Genomic DNA, 25,879 nt, shown 5'->3' with positions numbered 1-25,879 from the left:
GATAGGCTAAGAAATGTCTACTTACACCACATAAATGCTCTTTCAGGTTATTCTACATTGCACTGGCTTTTATAAGACCTTGTTGTTATGGTATCTGAGAACAGACAGACATGAATTAAGGGACAGCATTGGTATCTACTGCATTTTCTTTCATTCTCTTTCAGTCCTCATCAGGATAGCACTGCACACAGCAGAGGACATTTTTATTTCCAGGTCTGTTCACTTAATGTGTGTCCAGTGCCTGTATGAGTCCAGTGAGTCTGGAAAGTCAATGCACCATCTCCAGGGAGGTCCAACCAGCCCAGGAGAAGATACTTGTCTGTTGGACCGGGAGAAGCATGGCTGCTGCTCGCAGTCCTCCTTTGGGACATCCCTTGCAGGTGTCAGCCCCAGGCTGGTGGGAGCAAGGCACCAAGAGCAGGGAAGAGCAAGAGAAAAGGCAACAGCCCCAGGAGCTCTCTCCTGGCAAAGGTTTCCCAACACTTCCCCGGTCACCAGCTCTGTGCTGCTGCCCACTGCCTTCCCTGGGAACCCTCTCCTGGTCCCTTCTTTTGAGGTGTCTCAACGAGTGGCTATAAAACCTGGGATCTGCCTTATATCAAGAAGATTAAGTTTTGGAACTCACTATCTGTACAGCTGCCCAGACCCAGACTCCCTCTCCAAACTAGGAGGAGTGGTTTAGACTTGAGTTCTGCACCCCAAAACTGTGTGTGCCCTTTGCCTGGAGTATGTGCTCACTTCCCTGCCTTATCTCTTTTCTTCTCGTTTCCATCATGCTTTTAGCTTGCTAGACCAATGCACTTTACACTCAGTCTGCAAAGGACAAATTATTCAAACCAAACAGTACACAGAGGAGACAGCTTGTGACAATAGCATCAAGTGTTGATACCAAGGGATTATTATTTTATAATAGAAGCTAGAACAAATTATTTTCTGTGAAAGAAAGTCTACTTTCTCGAATGCATAAAGTTTATGTAATAGTCAGAAACTGGCCAGTTCAGCAGATTTTATACACATAAATGTTATATGTAATATTTAATGTATAAATGTTCCAAGTTTACTCCAGTGTAAAGCTTTCCTTTAAAGAGTATTTCTCACCCCATAATTCACTTTTATGATTTTCTTAGGGCTTTAAGTGTAAAAGCTCAATCTGGTTTTGTTTTATTCTTAAAAAAAAAGAAGGAAAAGAGGCAGAGAGCAAGTTAATTTTTACATTGAATCTGCCAAAGGCACGTTGTCAGATCTGAAGTTAAACATGTCACTTCTGCAAACACATGCGCACACACACACGTGCACATCCAGACACACAAACAGCTTTTTAAGGCTTAATGACAATAGAAATAGCTTCACGTGAGTGGAAGAAGGGAGGCCCCGGCTGGAGCCGATGACTGCAGCAGGCTGTGCTCATTCTTGGGCTCCTCTCCAACCCTCCCTCAGGCCCTCCTGTTTCACATCTAGTGTAAAGATGTTTCTCTCCCCCAGACAGTTTCTCACAAATCTGAAACTTGGGCTTTCTGCCAGACGCTGGGTCTTAGGCTGAGTCCCTCTCCTGACCGCGAACCCTTCCATGTCTCGTCCCTTCTTTCTGCTCCCAGAGAGCTGAAACAGACAGCAACAGGCACGTTCTTCGTTTGTTCTTCCTCTTCTGCCCTGTACACACACTGGAGAGTGTTGACTCCTGTGCAGCCAAACCATGTGTGCGCTTTCTCAGGTACTTTATTACAACCCCAAAAGAGAGGAGCTGGTGAGGCTAACTGAGGAGATTACACATGCTTGGGCTGGAATGTTATCAGACTATAAGACAGATTTTGAGCTGTCCCTGGATCCATCAAAGCCAAGGACAAGGCTGCTGCTTTAGAGCTCTAAGAATGACTAACAGGGGTGTCTGCTTCTTCAATCCCCTTCTTTCTTAGATAGCTGCCTAACTTTCAGACATACTATGCAACCAATCCTTTTTTGCCCCCAAATCGTCTATTTTAGATAGAAATTACTTCCAGTATTTTCTAGTCTCTAACCTATACCTGATCCCAGAATTGCAAAATCAAAGCCATACATGGGTTGCATTACCGGAACTGCCTCTGCTAGGATCTCAAGTCCTAATACATTTTTCCCCCATGTACACTGAGCTGTACTTGGGAGCTGCAAGTATTCTTCTTGCATTCCATTTCATATTTAAAAATGCTTTAGCTCATGTACAGGCTTACCATTAGGATGACATATGAGTGTTTAAATCCCCTGCTCATCCACACAGAGGTTACAGCACAAATAATGGCAGCATCCACTCCACTGCCACTACCTCCAGAGTCACTACCATCTTATTGCTGTGATAATTTCTTGGTGACAAATACAGCAACACTTTGGGATCAGCCAGTAATGTGGTCCCAAGGTTCATGGCACAGTGCAAATACAGAGCAATTTACAGGATTCCTGCTGCTCTTGAGCAGCTTGCAGTTTCCTATGTGAATATTCCTCAGTTATTTTACCATTTTTCTTGACAAGCACATTTATAGAGGTGGATCTAGTTGTGTAAAAGTCAATTTTCTATGAAAACAGAGAATTTTTCGTTAAAAGGAGATCTGCCCAACTCAACAGGGACAGCTGAGTTCAGCAGTCATTCAGACTGGTTATCAGAAATGGGAAATTAGCATTGGTCTCATGGGATTGCAGAGGATTCCTCAAATCACTTAGACCCACAATTATGCACACTGCTCATATGTTGGTTCACTTTTCAAGTGCAAAAAATAGTGCTCCATAAAGCAAAAGCCAGGTGCAGCTCTGGGGATAGTTTATTCCAGGAACTGCTGCTTACTGTGATAGGTTTGGTTCCCAGCAAGCCACGTAGTACATGATCACATGTAAGCATACAGCTGACACCCTCAGTATCACCTTATAAGAACACGAGTCTGAAACACTGCCTTCACATTTCAGACTCCTTACACTGAAAGAGCATAGTAAAAATATATATTTGTGTATATGCACATGCATACACACATATGCATACACATCTCATGGTCACAGAGATGCCGTTGGTGCCTCTATGCACTTAGCAGAGAAACTGCCCCAGTAGCGTGTGACAGAGATCAGTCTATACTGTTCAGGCACTGTTTGGTACCCCCTTGCACTGTTCTTGCTGTTCTACGAAAAAAAAGACCTTTCCTTGGAGCACTTCAGTTCCCATTCAGTGATTGCTGTACATCTGCTAAATGAGGTGTGTGATCGTGTAAAAAGAAACACACAAAGGGCACAGTAAAGGAAGTGAGATAACATTGCACAAGGATCTTAATTTTGGCATTTCATAGCTTATAAGTTACTTCAGTGTAAATTTTGTGTTTTATTTTACTGTGAGAATTCCCAACCCCATTGTAAAGATATTTCTCAGCTACAGCTCACAAAGTTTGATTTGAAGTGCTCCAAAATGGGAGCACACATTCCTTACACCTTTAATTGCTTCTGGATCCAAACCAGAATGATCAGATAGTTTAATGTGTCACCATAACAACTGCTGAGCACTTTAGTTTAAGCAATTTTTCTCTATTCTTTTGTTCAAAGAACCAGTAGCTGAGTCATAGATTTCATACTCTTATTCTGAAACAGATTTAATCAGACCAAAATGACCGTTTTAGTCTGTTTGTCCTTGGTCCACAATAGACCACAAGCCAAAGGTTTCCTTGGTCCCCAGGGGTAAGCCCACTAAAGAAAATATTTTGAATGCATTATTGCTATTGTGTGATCAGCAGAAATGAACACTTCTGACAAAATCTTGGTGGCTTTTGAATTAGTTACCATTTTTAAAGGTTTCATTTCCATTCCTAGCAAATCTTGAAACAACACAAATAAATACACCTAAGGAACAGATTTCATATATCCATACTTACAGGGGGATTTGTTTTTTCTAGTGAATACACCCACATAGATTTTCAGATGAGGTTTAAAATCTTGGTTCCTTTACAAACAGTTCCCTTACTGGAATCAAATACTGGAAAATGTTTGATAAAAAACCTTTACCTAAATAACCTCATTGTATCTGAAGTAAGTCAGACAGGTTTCATCTCTGAAGACTTTAAACCAAGCAGGTTTCTTAGTTTTAGAAGTATTAAAATAATATCTTTGGTAACCAGGACTTATTCATATAAACAATATAAAATCAAACCCCCATCACAAATTCTCTAGAAGGCCCTCTTTGCATTACTCATATGGGGTTGCAGACAGCAGACACACTAAGACACACGTGGAGACCAAGCTTCTACTTTCTCTTACAATTCAGGTACCAAACTACACAGATAATGTTGAAACACTGTGAAGAAATAAACCTCAAAGATGAATGATGCAATATAATTTGGAAGAGGCTTCCAGTTTTGTCAGATACAAACATCAGGATTAATGTAATGAAGGAGGCTGTTCTGCCATTGTCTATGAATAGCTATAGTATATACAGTATACACATCAGAAGGCTGGGATGCAATACAAAATGTTGGCCAATATCAAACAAAAGTGAATGTGTATCATGCCCTTGTTTATCATGCCACTCCTTTTGAGTGGCTGCATAACATGAATAAATTTTAGTTTTCATGTTAGTGATGTCTCTGCTGATATAAAAAGCCAGCATAACATCCTGAGTGCTGGAATCTTAAACCATTGCTTCTGCCTTTGAAAGCTCATTTACATTAGCCCAAGTATCAGGTGTGGTTATGAGTGAGTGAACTTCTTAAAGACATTATCTACCACATTGTGAATGGGTATGATGTACATGAGCTCAACACAAATCCTCCTTTGGTCTCTACACATGAGACCACAGTTGAACACCTGTAGAAGAGATTACGTAGAGATGTCTTCAAAGATTCAAACAAAGAAGAGCATTAAGGAAAACAAGGTGCTGGGAATTCAGGAAACTATATTTGGATCACTACAGTTGCCAGAGCACTACAAAAGTCAGACTAATTTGTCATCTAGAAAGCCACAAAATCTAGATCTGTCAAATAAATGTGAACCTCCACCAGCCCCTATCCTCTTTCATGGCTGCAAATAGCATTTGACTAAGTAGCTGAGAAGATAAATTAAAGTAATTAAATAGCTTGTAAGAACACAGCAGTGTTCTATCCCAAAACTGACTATGAAATTATTGACACACATAGGGATTGTTCACTGCCATCTTTCAGGGGTAACACACAAACTTTAAAACAGCACACAGCCACATATATACTCACAAGCATTTTCTCAGGCAGACCAATTTGTTTGGTTTTGAAACAGCAACTGGATCTCTAGAATACATTATACTCTTTTGAGGCTAGACCTAGGTCCACTTTCCATCCCAAAGTTACCTTATATCCACAGTTTGATAGATCCCCAGTTTGTGCAAGTAACAGCCCTTTCAACCTCACACTTTGAGGTGATTATGTTCTGACTCATTGAGAGGAATTCTCACAAGTTATTATTCTGAAACATTTATTGATTTAGGCAATTCATTAGAAATATTTCATCTCAAATATGGTTGCCTTGTTAAAGCCATTGAAAATATAGTACAAGCTTGTCTGGCTGAGCCAGAGATTAAATCACCAGAAACATATTGAAGTATGCTCTGCACGCCTTTGGAAATGGTAACATTTCTATGGATTTAATAGATTCTTATCTTCTTTAGAATTAGAAAGGATGAACAAATGCAGAGGAAAAGTCATCCAATTTTAAAAACTGATCCTCCAGATACTCTTCTCTGACAATGTAGCTACAAATTCCTGCTCTGCATCTGATTCCCTATTCATAAAATAGTTGCTCATATTGCACAGGACGTTATGAGGCTGTCCACACTGAACAGTGTGAGTGACTTCAGTAGGACAGTAACAGGGTCATCCAAACTCCTAAAATAAAAATAAAAATAAAATAAAATAAAACAAAATAAAATAAATTAAAAAAAAAAAAAAGATGGAATCAGTGAACTCCATTCTTCCTCAGGAAACCCTTCTGAGGATGTCAGGCAAAGACTTTCCATGGGGCACATCAGTAAATATCTCAAATGTGACTGTAGGAGACTCATCATATGGTCTCAGTTTTTACTGATTTATGCTAGTAACTGCAACAGGACCAGGCTGAAATGCCTGCACGTGGTTGTCCATTCTGTCTAGCTGTTAACAGATCTCTGTCCACTGCAGCTTACACTCTTCTCTCCCGGATGAGAGTCCTTATGAAGCATTATTCTTAATTGGCAATGTAGGAGGAACCACTCTGTTCTGAGGGGAAAAACACCCTGGTTTGAGCTGTGCCATATTGTTTGCCCTCCAGCTGACAAGGGCAACTACTCAATACAGAGTCCAAGGACCACTTTATTCACTAGAATGGCCATAAATCACAATCACAGACCTAACACTTTCTTTATCTGCTGAAAGGAAAATTCAGCATCTTGGCTTTTGTTGTTGATGTTTCTGGTGCTGTTAGAATGTGAAGAAGCACAAGGCATAATTGGGAAATTTTTCCTATGATGTCCTATTCCCATAACCTTCCTTGCATTGTCTTTAAACCCCAGGCATGCATTTCTCTTCATTATGGAAAATGTATGCTTAATTTAAGCCTCAAAACAGAAATGCTGCTTACAGTAATGCTTTCTTGATTCCTATTAACTTATGAACTCTTGGTGGGTTGCCCAGCACTCAGAGCAGCTTTTCTGCTATTTTCCAAGCTACATCAAAGTGTTTGTCTCAAGAGCCTGAGGTTGTTTTTTCTTTAATTTTCAGTGAGAGAAAGCCTCAAGAATCATTTTCTAATGTTAGGCATGTGTGCTGTAACTGCATTTCTCTCCTTATGCTAAGCTTAGCAGTTCCTCATAACACAGAGGGGAAACAGTACTCCCACAGTGGACACAAGTGATGTGCAGATTATGTAGCATATTACTCTTTCTAGCAACCTTGGGAAGAGGTCCTCAGCCATGCAGTGTGAATCTATACCCAAATCTGCTTCTGCTTCAGTGACTCAGGGTATCACACAAAGACCATGGTAGACTCCAGGTAAGCTTCAAGACACTGCAGCAAACACAAGAGCTTTTTCTAAGGCCCAGTTAGGATTCTAAGGCCCAGTTAGAATTAAACTTAGCTAGAGGTATTAAAGATAACAGGAGGGGATTCTACAGGTACATAGCAAATAAAAAACAGAGTAGGGAGAATGTAGGCCCCTTCAGGAAGCTCTCAGGAGAACCGGCTACACAGGATTTGGAGAAGGCTGAGGTTCTGAATGACTTCTTTGCCTCGGTCTTCACTGGCAAAGGCTCTGAACAAACCACGCAAGTCTTGGAAGGCAGATGCAGGGACTGTGAGAATGAAGACCTTGCGCCCACTGGAGGAGAGGATCTGGCTCGAGACCATCTTAAAAACCTGAATGTACACAAGCCCATGGGACCTGATGAGATCCATCGGCAGGTCCTGAAGGAGCTGGCAAATGAAGTTGCTAAGCCACTGGCCATAATATTTGAGAAATCATGGCAGTCAGGTGAAGTTCCTGACGAATGGAAAAAGGGAAATATAACCCCCATTTTCAAGAAGGGGAAAATTGATGACCTGGGGAATTACAGACCAGTCAGTCTCACCTCTGTGCCTGGCAAAATCTTGGAGCAGATTCTCCTGGAAGGCATGCTAAGGCACATGAAAATCAACAAAGTGCTTTGTGACAGCCAGCATGGCTTCACTAAGGGGAAATCCTGCCTGACCAATTTGGTGGCCTTCTATGATGGGGCAACAGAACTGATGGACAGGGGTAGAGCAGTTGATGTCATCTACCTGGACTTGTGCAAAGCGCTCGACACTGTCCCACACGACATCCTTGTCTCTAAATTGGAGAGATACCAATTTGATGGATGGATCACTGTGGATAAAGAACTGGCTGGATGGCCGCACACAAAGAGTTGTGGTCAATGGCTCCATGTCCAGCTGGAGACCAGTAACAAGTGGTGTCCCTCAGGGATCGGTGTTGGGACCGGTCTTGTTCAACACCTTTGTCGCTGACATGGACAGTGGGATTGAGTGCGCCCTCAGCAAGTTTGCCGATGACACCAAGCTGTGTGGTTCGGTTGATACCCTGGAGGGAAGGAATGCCATCCAGAGGGACCTTGACACACTTGTGAGGTGGGCTGATGCCAACCTCATGAAGTTTAACCATGCCAAGTGCAAGGTCCTACACCTGGGTGGGAGCAATCCCAGGCACAGCTACAGGTTGGGCAGAGAAGAGATTCAGAGCAGCCCTGCGGAGAAGGACTTGGGGATGCTGGTGAATGAGAAAATAAACATGAGCCGGCTTCAGTGTGCGCTTGCAGTCCAGAAAGCCAACAGTATCCTGGCCTGCATCAAAAGGAGCGTGACCAGCAGGTTGAAGGAGGTGATCCTGCCCCTCTGCTCTTGTGAGACCTCACCTGGAGTACTGTGTGCAGTTCTGGTGTCCTCAACATAGAAAGGTCATGGAACTGTTGGAACAAGTCCAGAGGAGGGCCATGAGGATGATCAGGGGACTGGAGCACCTCCTGTATGAAGACAGGCTGAGAAAGTTGGTGCTGTTCAGCCTGGAGAAGAGAAGGCTGCGTGGAGACCTCATAGCAGCCTTCCAGTATCTGAAGGGGGCCTATAGGGATGCTGGGGTGGAACTCTTCAATAGAGACTGTAGTGACAGGACAAGGGGTAATGGGTTCAAACTTAAACAGGGGAAGTTTAGATTGGATATAAAAAGGAAATTCTTTCCTGTTAGGGTGGTGAGGCCCTAGAATGGGTTGCCCAGGGAGGTTGTGAATGCTCCATCCCTGGCAGGGTTCAAGACCAGGTTGGATGAGGCCCTGGGTGATATGGTTTAGTGTGAGGTGTCCCTGTCCACGGCAGGGGGGTTGGAACTAGATGATCTTAAGGTCCTTTCCAACCCTAACTATTCTATGATTCTATGATTCTATTCTATGATTCTTGCAATAGCCTCTATCATTCCCACATACAGTAGAATTACATCCATGAGAAGTATGTGTAAATCCAAATTTTGCTCTCTAGCTGGCAGCATTCACATCTGAAGATGAATCATGAACAATATGGATTACTCAGGGGTGCCCACTTGGAACAGTGATGGACCTTCCTTTTCCTATGAAGCTAATATGTACAACCAGCCCTTTCACCCGCTGCACTACATGAAGCCACAGCTGTAGTGTAAACACATTGCTGATGAGGTCTGGAAGGGTTAGAGATATACATGGAGATATACAGAACTGCGTAGGGCAAAATTCACTTGATAACAGTCACTGTCCTGTAGGGAGGCTCATAAGCTTCCCCTGGTGCCTGAAGAAGTGGCTGCAGTGTCACTCAGTCAGGGATGCATGAGCACTGGAAAGCCCTTCTGCCCAGATGCAGGTGAAGGAGGACCACAAGACTGTCTGTACTCAGATTCAGATCCTGCTGCTCACACCCAGAGCTAACAGTTGGCACAGACTTTGCCACTGTATTTTACCTCACCAGTTTCAGGAAAACTCAAGCAGGTTTTAATTCTTTCCACTATTTATCCTTGTCCTGGCTGGGAGCAAAGATCTTTTTTTGTTAGCCTTTTCAGATGCATTCCATGGCTACTGATACAGTGAAAACTTCAACCAGCAGCACATAATGATGATGGCAGTTCTGAACATTTATTCCTTCAGCAGGATACTGCAAATCAAACACAGTGAACCAGCAGCTCTCCTTTCGGCAAACAAATGTCCTGCCTTCACTTTCCAAGGGATCAGAGCTTCTCAGCCACCAGCCTCTGCTTCTTACAGAAGAAGACTACTTACGTCTGTAAGCCCTAGAGATCTCTTTGACTGGAAGTGGTCCTTAAGAGCAACCTGGGATGGACCTAAGTCCTCAATGTGATTGCTTTGTGTTGATACATAAGATAAAGAATTCACAGTGAAGTCATCAGCTCTCATTAAGGGCAGATTTGTGCAAGCAATAAGCACTACGGACATGGATCTGCAAACATTAGCAGGGCTTGCTCTCTAACGCATGCCATAGAACAGACAGACATACGCTGGACAGGAACTTGGAGAGAACCATTTTTATTTGTTGCTTGTTTTTTGCTGTGGAGCAATGGAATTTGGGCATTAATCAGTTTGTGCTGCAGCGTGGGTGATGAGAAGACGCCAGCTCCCATGGAACAAGGTGAGATCCAGACAGAACATGCAGCGTCCCATGCCTAGGGAAGCCACATGCCACTGCCCTGTGCTGCCCCAGAGAGCCGCACAAGAAGGTGCCATCCCATGAGCCTTCCTCATGTAGCTGGGGATGTGCCGAGGGCAGGAGGACATGAGGTTAGCTGTTCCTGATCTCGCCCTGGGCTGAGCCTCGGGGCAGTGCTCCACAAGTTACACAACACCGGATCAGTCCTCTCAGCACTGACGTTACCCAGATTGGGTGAACTTTGAGTCTCAGGCTGGGCTTTGCAGCTTACAGTCAGCACTTTTAGTATGTGCTGGCTGATGTTATGCTATGTGTAGTGTATTGTAATGCACTATATATCCCCTTTTGCATTGCAGCTTCAAAGAAACACACTTATTTAAGTGAGTCACTCACCTGGAGCTACATACAACCTGAAGTGACCCCAAAGGCAGAGGCAGGTAACAAAGACAAGACCTAATCCTGAAGCACATTAATGCTGAGTTTTTTGGGGAATGTTGTCTGAGCTAGGATGAGAGGATCTGGCCACAATGAGTTCATGGAAGCACAACTCCCTCAGCAAATGTAACCTACTGAACTCTTCCCAATTAGCAATCAGGCTCCTTTCATTCTTCCGAATTTCAAACACCAGCAAGAGAGGGAGGGAGAAATACACACCGATGCTTTACATCAATTAATTCCAACATAATGTCAGAATTTATCTATTATTAAACCTGCTATATAATTATAGCAAAATCTCTTGCATTGGTATGGTAGATATCTTAAATAATGTCTTTTTCCCTACATTTCTTTCACAATTTCATCTGTCATTAAATAGTTATTTCTCTTTTTTTTTAATCTCACAGTTCTTTGGTACTGATGAGATGTCTTTCCTCACTAACACTGCTCTAACATCAGCAGTAAGACATGACCACACTGTGCTCCCTTTACTCTCAATTGCCAATAGTTTTGTGAACCTCTGCTGACTTCACTGCAACCCCTTGTGTGAGCATCTCTTCACCAGTGGAATATGTTCATGATCTGGCATGTAGTGTTTTGCTGGTCACTGGCACACTGACACTTCTGATTTCAGAGAACTTTTGGGAAGATAATGGCTTATTGCTTATTCTGTCATTGATTTAAATCTTGTCAGTCTTGTAAATAAGCACAGGTGAAAGAAAAATATTTCTATTAGCCCCATTTTATTGATGAGAAAAGGTGGACAAAGGGATGATGTACCACTCTAAGCCTTGCTTCATAGGTATTTTAAGAATAAGACAGAAAGTGACTGCAGCACTCAGTACTGTGGCTCACAGGCCACAAGGCAGATTGTCAAGAGACTACTGTCTGCAGCTCCTGGGTTTATGCCTTCTGAGGCCAGGATGAAATCCAGACCTAAGTTGTTCCTATCTATTATTTGTGTATTTATAGGGTGTCAGTCACTGAAGTACTGAAAGGCCAGACTAGCCCGAGGCCACAGACTCAGCATCCAAAAGGAGTCCAGACCTCAGGAATTCCACCGGCCCATTCCCATGCTCCGTCCCCTCCTCTGTGCGACACGAAAATAAAACTAAAGATCAGGCCACCATTATCCCTAGGACTTTTTGACTTGATATAATAGATACAAGTACGCCATCCCTGCTGCCAGTAAGTATTCACCCATTTTTTCCACATTTCTACAGGAATTTCATGATGCGAAAGAGCAGTGCTGCAGTCATATAAATCAGGAGACTTATTTCAGAATTGCCATGATAAGTCAATTGCATTCCCCTTGCTTGGAGTGGACAAGAAGGAGTAAAAGAAACACTGGTGACAGAAAATATATGTTCACATTCAGCCACATCTCAAACTTGCTCAGCAAGTCTTGTTCACTGTCTTCATTCATTCTCACACTCTTTTTTCACCCAGTTCAAGACAATTAAAAATGCATCTTGGGAAAAGCATGAGGCAGTGGAAGAAGGGAACACCTGGAATTTTTTTGGTACTCTCTTGTTGCCCTAAGTTATTATCTTTTTCTGGTAATAAAAATCATGTTATGAGCAGTGAAGGTGACCTTTTATACAAGTCTTGCAAACTACAGGGACTTGGGAATCGCAAATCAAAACATGCTGAGGAATCTACAACAGTTAACTTCTTTATTCTTCCCTTACCTAATCCACAGTTAGAAATTAAGAGAACAGGGCTGACTAAATGAAACATATTTAACTATATCTGGATTAGTTATCAATGTTCCCTTTACCATTAACAGAAAGAAATAGGCATCTCAGCTAATGAAGGCCAGGTAAATCTTACTCTCATGCTTCCTTCTCTCCAGTAGTTAAGTAGAGAGTTTGTTGGCTACCATAAACATAGCTATCTAAAGTCCTATGAGACAAATCCTAACCTGAGTAACCACAGTTTAATCAGTTTTTATCCTTGTTTCTGGATTATGAAGTTTAACACAAGTAATGATGTGTAAACCCTTTATTTCATTTGCTTGAAATAAATACCATAGTTTATAATTACCCTGTTTTCCCTGAATGGCTCCACCCTAAGTGCCCAACTGAGTAGGTATCGCTCAGCCACGCTTCCCCTTTGATGAGTAAGAAATGAGGGCCAAAGACCTGAAGAGCTTCTCTGCCCTCCTGTCTTTTAACTTCTCTCCATATTCTTCTCTCTCACCTAAGCTCTCATCACCATCCACAGCTTTTAGCAGCTGGTGGCCATGATAAAACAGGTCAGCTGCTGAAATTCTTCAGATAACTTTTGACAGCCAATTTGGATCAACAGCCTATAGGAATAGTGCATTTCTGAAAGCCACACTCAGTTTATACCCCAGTGCAAATGGCTAATGTTCAAATATGTCAAACAGCTCAGGATTAACTGCACTGGAAAGTATGAATTTAATTTCCTCTGTTTAAGAATTAGAAGAGAAGCTTGTTTTTAAACTTCACAGTTGCAGAATACTAATTTCATTTTAGGGTTGTTTTCTGTGGAGTGGTTGGTACCACATACAGCACTAATTGTTGTGGTACAACAACATGCTTAAGCACACATATAGGTTTAAGCAAGTAAGTAGCCCTAATGAAGTAATGAATATTTCACTATACTTCAGTAGGCAAGACCTGAAAGTCTGAAAAATCAATTCTATTTTTCCCTATGAAAAAGCAATAGGAAACATTAATTTTTTTAAACCTATTCACACAGTAACTACTGGCTTGACTTTGGACTGTGGTATTGTCTTGCACAATTTTCTTTCCAAGGTACTGTTTAGTTTCCTCCAGACCAGGAAGAAAGAGAGCAAGCGAGAAAGATTGACACAGGGTTGTGTTTGAGGCCAGATTACCCAGAGGCAGAAACTGGTGGGCAGCCTTCCTTGGGACCCTGTTCCAGTGACATAGTATGTCTTTTCATTAGAGAAAAACTGCTTTCAAAGGCATCATAGCAACTCCTGAAGGACACTCTGACTTTCAAAATGGGACAGAGAGTTACTGTTTAACACTGAAATACTATTTATTAGATAAACATTACATTTAAATAGCAAGAAAACACATGAGACCGTTGCAAAAGTTAATGTATTTTCTTTGCTGCAGCTTTGTCTTTCATGTTACTTTTCTTGAAGAAAGAGCTTGGTACAGGAGCAAAGGTTCAAAAAGCACCAGTAACATAAACTGCAATCTACTTGCTCAGTAATACTGTGTATTCTCCACACTGTTCCATCACTGATTTCGTATTTGCTCCTGAATGATTGCTTTCTTTTCCACAACTCATGGATCTTCTCATTGGTGCAGGAAGAAAGCAAAAACTTGTGTGTGACATCAGTGTGCTGCCACAGCAATGCGTGTCATCTTACATGCAACCTTTCAGGCTAAATTCTGCTCTTAATTATGCTTGATTCATGCTGTTGGCTTGCGTTCTTCTGCAGAAATTTAAGAGAGAAGAGAGATCTATTGCAAGACTATTATGGGTACAGCTCTGCTCCCATGTTAATCTTACTTCGCTGGTTACAACCAAGTTGCTCCTGATTTATATGAGTTTACCAGAGATCAGGTTCAAGCATGAAAATTATCAGGAAGTAATAGGCCTTTATGCAAAATAAAAATATTTTTCCTCATTAATCAGGAAAGGCCATGGAAAAAGTAAAGAAGTGACTTTACATTTCACTGATATGTGGGAACATTTGCCGAAGTACTAAATCCCCCTTTAAAGAAAAATAACATGTGCTAAAGCTTTAAAAGGAGTCCAAACAGAGGATTAATTGAGGAGATTGATTTCAGTTCTCCCCACCCTGGTTTAATAGGCTTTTTCCCTGGGTTTTGGGGAGTTTGGTCTTTCAAACCACTTGTTCTTAACAGCAGTAAGGAAGAAATCTGGGAATCAATTTATCGTGAGGATTTTCCATTGTACTCAATGGACATTCTGTACTGTCTTTTTTTTTTTACATACTTTCTAGCTAATACGAATCTGTTAAAGTTTATACTTAGCATCTACCAGTATCATGTATCTTACTTAGACGTCAAACACAAAAGACCTGGAGCCTGTATTAAAACAAAAAGAAAGAAGAAAAGATTTCATGCCAATATTTTATTGCAACATATAGCTCTTATTTTCAGATTGCTTGGGTCCATAAACTTGCTGATACACTACCGTGCTATAGAAGTGCCATGCATGAGCTGAAAGTCATAGACTTAGATTGAATCTGAGAACTGAAAAATCTCCCATAACAAATGTAGCATTTGACCAAAGACTAAGTCCCAGTTTGGTTTTGGGTCATAAAGGTGCAAGTCCCTCATCAATCAAGTTCTTTTTGAACTGATCTAATTCCAGGACATTAACTCTTAAGAGCCGCAGGAGCCAAAACAGAGAGGAAATTACTCCTTTTAACAGAGGATGCTCTTGTAACTGCAGCACCGTGACCCACCAACAAAGACAGCTCTGTCCCACGCTGCAGGAGCAGGAGTTCAGGGCAGCTCTGCTCAGGGAGCTACATCTACTCCTGGTCATACCACAGGTGGGGACAAGCAGTTGGAGGCAGCTATTTCTCCACGTTGCTCTAACCTCCTGCTATTTAAAGCTCTGGCACAGAGCAGTCTGATCCAGCTTTACTGCAGCTCTGCTAGCGGATTTGGTCCTGCGCTGCATACGCCGGTGTAACTCGGACCAGAGTCAGACGCGCCAGGCCAGATCCTTGGCTGCGTTTGCAGACCACACACCCAGCAGGCTTAGCCTTACATCAGCTAGGAACAGTGAGAGCTGGTAAAAAACCAGAAGCGGAATACTCCTGGCTTTTTAACAGCGTAGTTTTTAATTGTGAAAATGTTCTTCCAGGTTTACTTAAGCCACAAGAGATCAGAACAGCAGGCAGGGGACCAGCTCCCCAAAAGAGTGTTCAAGGCCAGGCTGAACGGGGCTTTGAGCAACACGGTCTAGTGAAAGGTAACCTTGCCTGTGGCAGGGGGTTGGAACTGGATGAGCTTTAAGGTCCCTTCCAACCCAAACCATTCTGTGATTCTCTGATCCTATGAAGACTATCCCAGGCACACCCCTTTCTCTCTAGGAACAGATATGCCCATACTATGGCCAGAAACTGCTGACTCCCTGATGCAAAGCACATGATCTGGCCCCTATACCACATTTTCTGTCAAAGCTGTACCTAGAATTTATGAAACTCTGGTGATTTTTTTTTTTCCTTCTGTTCTGTTTTAGATCAGGCTGAGAATTCATCTGAGCATTCAGAGATTTTTAATATCATCCTTTTCTGGCTAAACAGGCATAATGTTTCATTATTTTCCCACATTGCAGGCTTTCCAAAATGTATTGCTTTTATAAGTCTGAATGTAAGAAGAGGGAAAGAAAATGGGTAATTATATGTCCTATCCTTTCTTATCAAAGCTGTGTATTGGAAAAGAGGGAGAAATTGAGAAAAATTGAGAATAAAATTTATTGCAGGTATTATGTCTCAGCTGAATGTCTTCCAACAGAGCTTCCTCTCCCAAACCTTGTGATTTCAAGGACTGTGTATGGTACATCTCATACGCAAGGATTTACTTGGGTTTCTTTTGCAATGCCAAAAAACAACATTTCCAGTCTAACTCAAATAGCAGGGTAGAAAGTGTGTTCAGTGATATCTCCCAGAACTACAGCTGCATTATAATTGTACAGAGAACTCAAAATGCCTGGCCTGCCTATAGAAACCAGCTGGTAAGAAGAGAAAAAAAGAGAAAAAATAAAAGAAGACAAAACCCTATTCCTACAGGAACCTGAAGGAAAACACAATTAGTGGATGTTCCCACTTACTCTCCAAAACCTGTAGCATTTGCTCCTTTCCCCAGGACATATATTAATGATCTCAAAGGGTTGTTTGCCTGTCACATTACACCCTGGAGCTTTGAATCAATATTTGCCTACTCCCGTCAACCTCAAGCTCTTAAAAGTCATGACTCCTACCCCAGGCCAGTATGTGATGAGCTCCTAAATCCTTACACACTTTTCCCAGCTTTTTCATTTTTCATTAGAAAGTTTAAATCATATTTTTAGATCACATTTCCCCTTGCCAGATATCCATACAGTATGTACAGTGCTGCCAGGTCTAAAATAGTGAGAACATTGAGAAATACTTTTAGAAGTTCTTTACAAGACCTCTACCTTGGAGTCCTACATGTGGTCAGGTCACAGTGGCTTTGTTTGGGTGTTACTTCTCCCTCACATCAATTCAGTGGCTTCAGCCCCACATCTACAACTTAACTTTGCAAGGAGCTCAGCCTAGAGAGCAAAAGCATGCACACACTCTCCAGCTATAGATCAGTTCATCCCCCAGCCTCACATCTGTTTCTTGACCTAGCATCACCCCTGCTCCTTCTGCAGCACTGGAGGCTCCATGTCTGATGGGGTCAGTCCAGGGAGGGTTCACTCTCTCCCCTCCTCCTTGTCCTGAAGGGGGCTCCTGCAGATGCCTTCTGATACAGATGAGAACAGCAGATATGGGGCAGCAAGGACCACAGTCCTTCTGAACTTCTGGGTCTTTTCCTCATCCCCTCTTCTTCCCTCCTGTGGGGTTAACATGGGGCTCTCCCTTCTCTACCTTCCTACATAAAATGTCATCAGCTCATGCACAAGAGGGAAGGAGCCCTGTGGGCTGCTCCCAGCAGCCTCACTGGATTCCCCATAGCTGCTGGGGACATGGCAGAGGCAGCTAGCCAGGACTGCAAAGCATGCAAGCACTGCGACATCTTACGCCACTGGGACCTCGGTGTCTCTTTGACATGCTCTAAGTACCAAGAAGTCTTAAAATGGGGCGACAATGTTTCTTCCCACTGGTCCTGGGCAGCGCCTGTCAGGCTGGACATACTCAATCACCCTAGCAGGAGACGTGTTGTGTCTAGAGCTGCTTTCCAGTGACTTCTTTTATCTCTTCAACTAGAAATTCCGTGGCACTCCCTTTAATAAAACATCCACTTTATCACTGTTTCTCATTATTTCCAGTGACCAAGCTGTAGTTAAACATGCAGCTATCAATTACAGTTACAGTTCACTACTCAAGTAGTAAAATCAGCTAATCAGTCTTTCACACTCGAGACAAGCTTGAAGTTTGGCCTTGATTTCTGAGACAGATTATCGTAGTTCTAAGTTGTAATTATACTATTCAGTTATAACTGGCTACTGGAGTTCCCCAGAACCAGCGAGAAAACGAGGAAATCTAAATGAAAACAATGCATTTTTAGGCACAGAGCATGGATCAAGTTCCTGGAATGAAAACTGTGCAGGATGACACGAGTGTTATGAGTTAAGGCATACCCAGTGGTTTATATGAAAGATCATGTACCTCATAGAAATTCAGTTTTGAGGTGAATGTGTGGTTTGGGTTTGAACTTTACATGGGATAGACTTTCACACTTTCCAATGCACTCAGCTCCTATACGTCTATTTTGTGGTAATCTACTGATTTTCTGATACTAAAGCCTTGCATAGGTAAAAAAGAGGAAGAATGGTTACTTGTTTATAAATCCTACCTAGTCAGCATTATGAAGCACAATGAATACTTCCACAGACTGTGTTTAAAATGAGGTCCAGCCTACTGAGTAAGGCTAAAGAAAGAATAGCAGGGGATAAGTGTTGCTGCATCCCAAATTGCGATGGCCTGTCCTATATTTTAGTATCTGGGAGGTTATGAAGAACATCCAGGCAGCGGAGGTCCCCATAAGATTCAGAGAAACAATGTGGAAGACCTACATGAAATCAGGATGAAACACTCAGGAGAGTTAGGAAACCTAAGAATCTAGAGACAGCTGCCTCAAATATGCTAGGGAGAGAATGGAGAAACAGGTTGTCTATGGAATAGTAACAGTTGAGAAGTTTGCTACTGCTGAGTGGAGTATCAATAGAACAAGATAAGGTGATGGTGAGAAACCCAGCAGGCTCTGGGTGATTGTCAGATCCAAACTAATGTACCAAGTGCACCCATTACTTCATATACATTTTGTACATACTCACATATTACCCTGCACCTCAAATTTCACTTTTGTTTGTCAAACACACACAAAAAGGAGCATGTTTCTCTTCCACCCCATTTCTGTAAACAGTAAATCAGACTTCAGAGAGCTCATAATTTTTGCTCATAGGAGTCAGACTAATAAAACCCATTCTGGATACAGTGCTGCATCCTTCCTTTTTGGATGCTCTTGTCCTGGAATGGAATCTGTTAAACAAGAGCCCTGGTCCCAGTGGGCACCTCCTGACAGTGACACACGCAGCAGCAGAGGTTCTAAGTGAGCAGGTGGTGTGGGAATGAATGGTATGTTGGGGAGGGAACCTAATAGAAAAATGTCATAGAACAAGGTAAAAATGAGAGCCCACCTCACTTCTAATCAGCTCCCAGATAGATGCCTAAGTGATTTAATGAGGACCGCCTGGATTTAAACGCTTAAGCTGTCCTTTTGGCTCTCAGTGGCCCACTTTCCATTATTTTAAAGATGTGCTGCAGTGATTATCCATTATTTACTTAATACCTTCTTGTTTAAAGCACTTGGCTAAGTGACAGGTCTAGGATGAAGGAATTTCTCTGAGTAGAGCAACAACGCAATAAGGGAGAGCAAAACTGTTCGCTGCTGCTGTCAAAGCTGTATCATCATCACAGCAAACAGAGAGAGACTTGTGATGCTGAGAGCAAAGCTAGGGTGTGACTGTGCTGCCCATGGGCAAGGGCAGCCCCCAGCCAAAGGTAATCCTTTATTCCATGTCTCAAACTTCAGGATGCTCATACAGCAGGAATTAACAGTCACTACTAAAATAAGAAACAGCGCTGGGAAGGCAGATAATCCCAGATCTCCAGCTGGGTTTACTTATACCTCTATTTCCTTACTTGTCCTCAATCCCACTCTCTCTTAACCTTCCCTGGTCAGATGAATGGTTACTTTCCTGCCCTGCACCCTGCGCCCTTTCTCCAGCATGGTTTTCAGGCTTTTCCTCTGCAATATAGGGGATAATGAATTTTAGCCCTTAAGCTGTGGATGGAAGAGAAACAAGGCAGCCAAGCCTCAGGTTAGTGTTCTGGTGACCAGTATTGAAGATGGAAATCACATTCTCCACAATCAGCTATGTGGATCTGGGCCTCAACTTCTTCCAATTGGCATGCACCCCTTTGATTTTCTAAGCTGAGGCTGCCTTTTAGGAAGTACCAATGCAGACACAAATTTTCTGAAGAGAGTGCTCTCCTCACCCGGTATTGTGTGCTATGTCTTTGACCAAGTCTTAACTTCAAAACTATATAGAATAGAAAATGAAATGAAAGACATTTCTTCCCTCTTTCCCCCCTGTTAAAATCAGTTTTCATTTTGTGTGTGTGTGTTTAGCTACATTTGATAAACCACGAACTAGGGGTCAGTGAAATATCGCCATGGTTTGACATAGATTTGACAAGTACTAACCGATCCTGACAAATTTCCCACCAGTTACATTCTAAGATACAGTTTTGCTGCTGGATGAAAGAACAGGACTTTGTGGGTGAGCAGATTTCTCAGATCAGCACAATGAGAAGAATGAAAAGGATCCCAACTAACACATGCACAGAAAACACTGGATTTTAAGTACAAAAGAAATGTGCCAAAAGATTGTACAAAAAGTTGCGATTCTGCAATTCTTGTACCCAATTTTAAGTGCAATGACTCATGTGCTTTCCTTTGATGCGACTAAACAATGTACAGAATAAAACCATGCTGTATTGCAGAGAATCTCAAACCAATCTGAAGAGTACAGGCAGTCCTGAGAAATTGTCTTCCCAAATAGCTTAAACTGGCCAGATAATTCAGTGTGAGTTTACCAAATCTGGCTTCGCTGACTCCAGTGTTTTGACTTTCTGGAGTTTCCATTATATCAAGTTCAACTACATTAAATGCAAACAAAGAAATATAAGGCATATTTAGCTGAGGTGACTTGACATATTTTCACATGTCAACCTTGACAGATAGGCAGTGCCTGAGAAGATGACACTTCCAAAGGAAGTACCTCAGCTTACTTAATTGTTGACACTTCACAGAGGCAATTAATATACCATGAACCATACAGGATGGAGAATGAAAAACTACAACATTTGGCAACAGTCCTTTCTAACTAGACCTAGAAGAGGCTTAGTGCTAAAGGGAGCTGTCAGGGCTGTGGCAAATTATATAGTGACACTCAATGGAAGAGAAGAAACCTGAAAAATAGATCAGTATTTAGTTACCAACTGTTCAGGCTCAGCTTCAGTGAAGTTAGTCGATACCTGAATCTGGTAAATACTTGGGGAGCAAAAGAATAAGCATTCAAATTCTGTCAACATTTCTGATTTTCAGAAATGCGGCCCACTCATCATCCTCCTCTGCTTCTGTTGGGTTTCTGGCTCTTTACTATCTCAAAAAAAAAACAAAACATCCTTTAGTTTATTTATTCATAACTTTTATGTTTCCATGAACTCCCATGTTCCCATGTTTTACGACTCAAATGTTTTCTGAAAATGTCTTTCAAAGTCATTTCGAACTGCTAAAGGAAGCAGAATTTTAAATTTGTCTGTGTGAACTAGCAGCATAGTGCCTTTACCCACCGAGATGCAGAAACAATATCATGCAGCCTAATATGTGGGAATACAAATAATTTGAATAATAAACATCAAATACTGAAAATATGATATGCATTTAAAACAAGGAAAGCAAATCTATTGCATGCTTTCAATACTACGAATCTGAGTGGGCTTTACTTTGGTTTGTGTCTCGTTTTTTCATATTTATCTTCCAAAATTACTTTCAACAAATGTTGAAAATCATTCATTTGTTGATACTCAATATAAAGACACAGTAAAATGTGTTTCATCTAGCAGAGAGAGAAAATACTTCTGATGACATTATCGTTTCTGTCGCACTTTAGAGGTCTATCTAAAATTCTATTTAAGTCTGATTGAATTCTGTTCCCCCTTTTCATTGTCAAAGTAATGGCTATTTAGGCAATGGAATACATTTTTCCATGCGTATGTTACCTGCAAGTTTTGCCTTTATGGCTTCTGAACTGATTGTCATAATGCATTTTATTGAGGCAAAAAGACCTAGGAAACTGTGAGACAACTCATATTTAAGTCATAGTCTTAATGATACCTGAAAGCGTATTCCCAGTATATGAATTTTAAATCTACCTAAATATTTGTACTCTATTATCGCACCCATCCTATCAGCATCAAAACAATGTCATGCAAAGTTATTATTTGAAGCTAATAGCTGCATTCAGTTATATAGCTTGCATAGAGAATACTTCTAGAGAATAGTTCACCCCAAATGATAAGAAATATACTAATTTTATAAATCCTTCTGAAATATTTTTTTAATATGAAAACCAAACAAAATTTGCTACATTAGTGACCTTCTTCAGGTGGAAGACTATTTCATTCCTTTCACTCTTAGTGTGGTAGTCAAAAAATACTATTTCAAGACAGCATCTGCACATGTTGGGGACTGCTGTCAAGGTCAGACCTTACTTTCACCTGAGTCCAATTGACTGAGAAATTGTTTCATTAACAGTAGTTTTGATGAAGACCTAATGCTGATGTTTTTAGTGTTTCCTAGAGATACTTTTTCTAGGCATGTTACGTGGCTGAAGACAAAAGGAGAATTCCCATTGGTTCAAATGTCCAGAAGGCCAGGTCCTGTATTCGTGGAAATAATAAATATATTAATAAAGTCAAAACTTCATAAGATTTGCAAAACCAAATCATTACAGCAATGTAAATTTTTCCATGTTCATTTTGAATCTAACTTCTGGGTGGCACAAACAAATTAGGCTAAAGATAAACCTAGCATGGGAATTAAATGTTTAATTTGTTTTTAAGAATGTGTTTTGCTTTTTGCAACTGGTGCATCGGTCACATAATAATGGAGGAGACTGAAATCTATAATCATAATAGCATCCTTGCATTAGACAGAAGTAATGCATGGGGAAAAATAGAAAATATTTCAGGCAGCAAATGTCATCTGCGTCCCCATACATGAATAGGCTCCAGCAGATTACACTTTTGTACAATCATTACTCAGTGCCTCAATCAGGCTACTCACATTTTAATTTCAATTTGATTTAATTGCAAGAATTGTAATTTCAAAAGAAATTATCAGTACAGAACCGAATAGTGTTTTATCTTAATTACAGCTTATTCTTCATGTCATCTATTCTTCTCTGAGGATGATGAATAATTGATTACATGATTTGCCACAATTATTTGATGAATAATCAATGGTATTCAATCAATTTGTTTAGCGATTGTACTTTGCAATTTACATTTAAGTAAAAGATTAAGATCTTCTGCACAGTTAAATAACGAACTATGTTTAAATAATGTTAAAACCGTAACACAGTGAAACAAAAGCTAATCAAGTTAGGGTTGTGATTTACACTTGTGCCATTATAGAGAAGGAAAAGGACAAATGGTATGGTGTATTATCCTTAACTTCTAACACCCTGGACTCTCAAAGTGTAATTTTTAAGTAAATTGGATTTAATAAGAACAAAAGATTCTTAAAAATTATCATGGATATTTACCCAAAATAATATTTATTGCCTTCATCAAGGTTTTTTTCTGTGCAGTACTTACAAATCTGGGTTGATCTTATGAAACGGCTAATCATCAAGTGTCTCAGTGGATGTGGGATCAGACATATGCTCTCAAAGCTGTTTCATCTCTCAAAGTGAGGACAACAGAAGGATGTTCAATCTCAGTATCTCCTGTCGAAACAAAAACACATCCAGGCAATGAAATGGACACGCTCCTGGGGAAAGCACTGTGAAAAATCCATAGTAGCATCATAAGCATACAGGTAGGAGTCTAATGCCTGCTGGGACTGGGAAATAGGTACGCAAAGGACCACTGGGTTTCTGAGTATTCGTTTGGAACTAGAGAAATGTTGGAGTTTTGCCACTATTTCTAGAATACAACTAGATTTATCTGCGACCACTTGGAATGCAGAGTACAATCATCCATGGCAGGAAAATGTGGGGATGTTTTCCAAGAGCTGCTCCAAATGTCACTGAAGCTAGCAGGACTGACTCCAGCTCCAGTGGGAGGGAGTACAAGGCACAGCAGTGGATCTCAGAAACAGGACTGGGATTACTTACATGCATTGTAAACTAAATTAAACGTTGTTCTTTTCATCTCAGTCAAGTTGCTGATTTTATCCTAGTCCATAGGAGATAACTAGGCTAGAAGAACCCAATGGAGAAGTCTGTGTTCAAAGGCAGGGTGTGAATCCTACATATAAGGATAACATTTTAGCCCAGGTACAGAGGACAGAGGGAGCTAAACAGCTAGAGAAAATGCCTGGGAATTAAATCCATAAGAAACCTTTTTCAGGAGGCCATGCAAGGATTCAGCTAGCTTTTAAACACAGATTAGGAAGGACCATATAGCTGAAAAGTTATGGAGCCTATGGATAAGGCCAAAACAAATCAAACAGGCAAAAATTAGCAGGAGAGCTCCCCAGAAGCAGCTGCTCTGTGCTTCACACCACAGAGAAAAGCTAAACCAAAATAGGACAGTACAAACTGACCTTGCAAAAACTTAAATCTTGCCCCTAATCTAACACAAATTTTGTTTTAAATACTCAGTAAAACCACCAGGCACCTGTGAGGTGGCCAATGTCAGTATAAAGACCGCTGTGCTTCATTCAAACTCTCCATCTCCTTTTTCTATTCCCCAATATTTAAACTGCTTTACTAATTAGACAGCATAGTCTGGCCTGTGTCTTCTGTATTGGCTGAATCCAACAGCTCTAGATCATAGGACCAGGGTTGGAAGGATCTCTGGGGTCCATCTGGTCCAGCCATCTCTTCCAAGCCAGGTTAGCCTCAAAGCTGTATCAGTGTTAGATCACATTTTTGCTGCCTAGCTGAGGAGCTATTTTTGTTCACATCCCTGCATTGCAGTCACATCTCTGTGTGTAAGATTTTTAATATGAAAACATAGGATACTTTAAAGATAATAAGAAATAAAATATTTCCTGGGAGAGGTAGGATTGGAAAAGAAGATCTGATGGATTGCTCTCGGCATTTTCTTCCAGGGTAACTGTGTGAATTTGCACGGTTGCTTTTCCCCCTTCTTCAAAATCACACAAAAACTTTTGATACTTCACATTTTTAAATTGCAAGTGTCTGCAACATAGGCCAAAAATTGCATTCCTCACATGAAATTCATAACTGTCAGCACTACTTTATAGAGAAAAATCCTAGAGTATATTTTAGATACATTTTTCATAAAATAGGTAACAGTCCCATGAAAGTTGCAGTTTTTGCTATGTTACAGTAACAAAGCTGGGACTCCAGCCCTTTTTAAACTTGCTTGCCAGTTGTTACTATGCTTTTTCTTGCATAAATATTTTGGAATATTTAATGGAAGTTTAAGATACATAAATAGATATTGTAATTCTGGGCCTTTTTAATGTGGAAGTTTTCCTTATACTCTCTCAGCCCACTCCAGTGGCAGAGTAGACCCTACCCTCCAATTATCCAGATTTCAGGTGGATGAAAAGTGCATGCAACTAAAAACTGCGAGCAGTCCCCGAGGGTTGAATGCAACCAACTCACAGGAGAACTGAGTAGCTCCCACAGAAAGTGCAAAATAAATCAGGGAGAATATTATAGATCCTTCCCCAGAACCTGCATTTGCAGGTTGTGATTTGTTACCTTATTTACTAGTGTTTGCAGGGTTACGGCTGTATTTGTTCTCTGGCACAAATAAAGTCCCCTAGGCTCAAGAAGAAAACTGTCTGTGCTGTTTCATCAGGACTATAGTTGGTAACTTGGACAGGCTTTATTTCTGTCCATGTTGTGAAAACCAGAGCTGGTTGTAACACTATTAAAGCAGTTATGCTGGATTTGCATTGCAGACATGGCTGTAGAATGGGTAAATTACATTACTGTAGCAAACTTCCCAGGCTGCCCATATGGTTAAGTAGAAACTAAGAGTTTATAGCTTAATTAGAGGCATTTGTAAGTGAGGCTCAGATAAACAGATACACAACTTAAAAGAGTGCATTGGCCATAAATTTTTTCATTCCAGATTCAGATCTGCTAATATATGACTGTAATCACCTTTGACAAGGTTATTTACAAGCCAAGCAATCTTATTTCCTATGCCTTTGGAACCTGAAGTGGGAAGAAATAAATGATGAAAATCATGCAATGCTGCCAGCACAGTCTAAACATATTTAGATCTTGTTGATAAGTGCTAGCTACACCAAGGCTTGCCTAGGTGGCAAGGGGGAACA

The 25,879-nt window shown here is 41.1% G+C and overlaps 1 long non-coding RNA gene across 1 annotated transcript; it reads right to left on the bottom strand.

Annotated features, from left to right (window-relative positions):
• Positions 1-950: 950 nt before the first annotated feature.
• LOC134160203 (uncharacterized) lies at positions 951-23,617 on the bottom strand. The gene is made up of 4 exons (XR_009963479.1): positions 23,212-23,617; positions 20,827-20,881; positions 2,068-2,199; positions 951-1,599 (listed from the first exon to the last, which is right to left on the bottom strand). It is a non-coding gene; the product is annotated as an uncharacterized LOC134160203 (long non-coding RNA).
• Between the last annotated feature and the right edge of the window lie 2,262 nt (positions 23,618-25,879).

The sequence above is a fragment of the Pezoporus occidentalis genome, unplaced genomic scaffold (assembly GCF_034315485.1).
Source record: "Pezoporus occidentalis ecotype Australia unplaced genomic scaffold, CSIRO_AGI_Poc_V1 ctg100, whole genome shotgun sequence".
In the NCBI taxonomy this organism is placed as follows: Eukaryota; Metazoa; Chordata; class Aves; order Psittaciformes; family Psittacidae; genus Pezoporus; species Pezoporus occidentalis.
The sequence above is the reverse complement of the archived record's forward strand: the minus strand, read 5'-3'. Positions and strand labels throughout refer to the sequence as shown.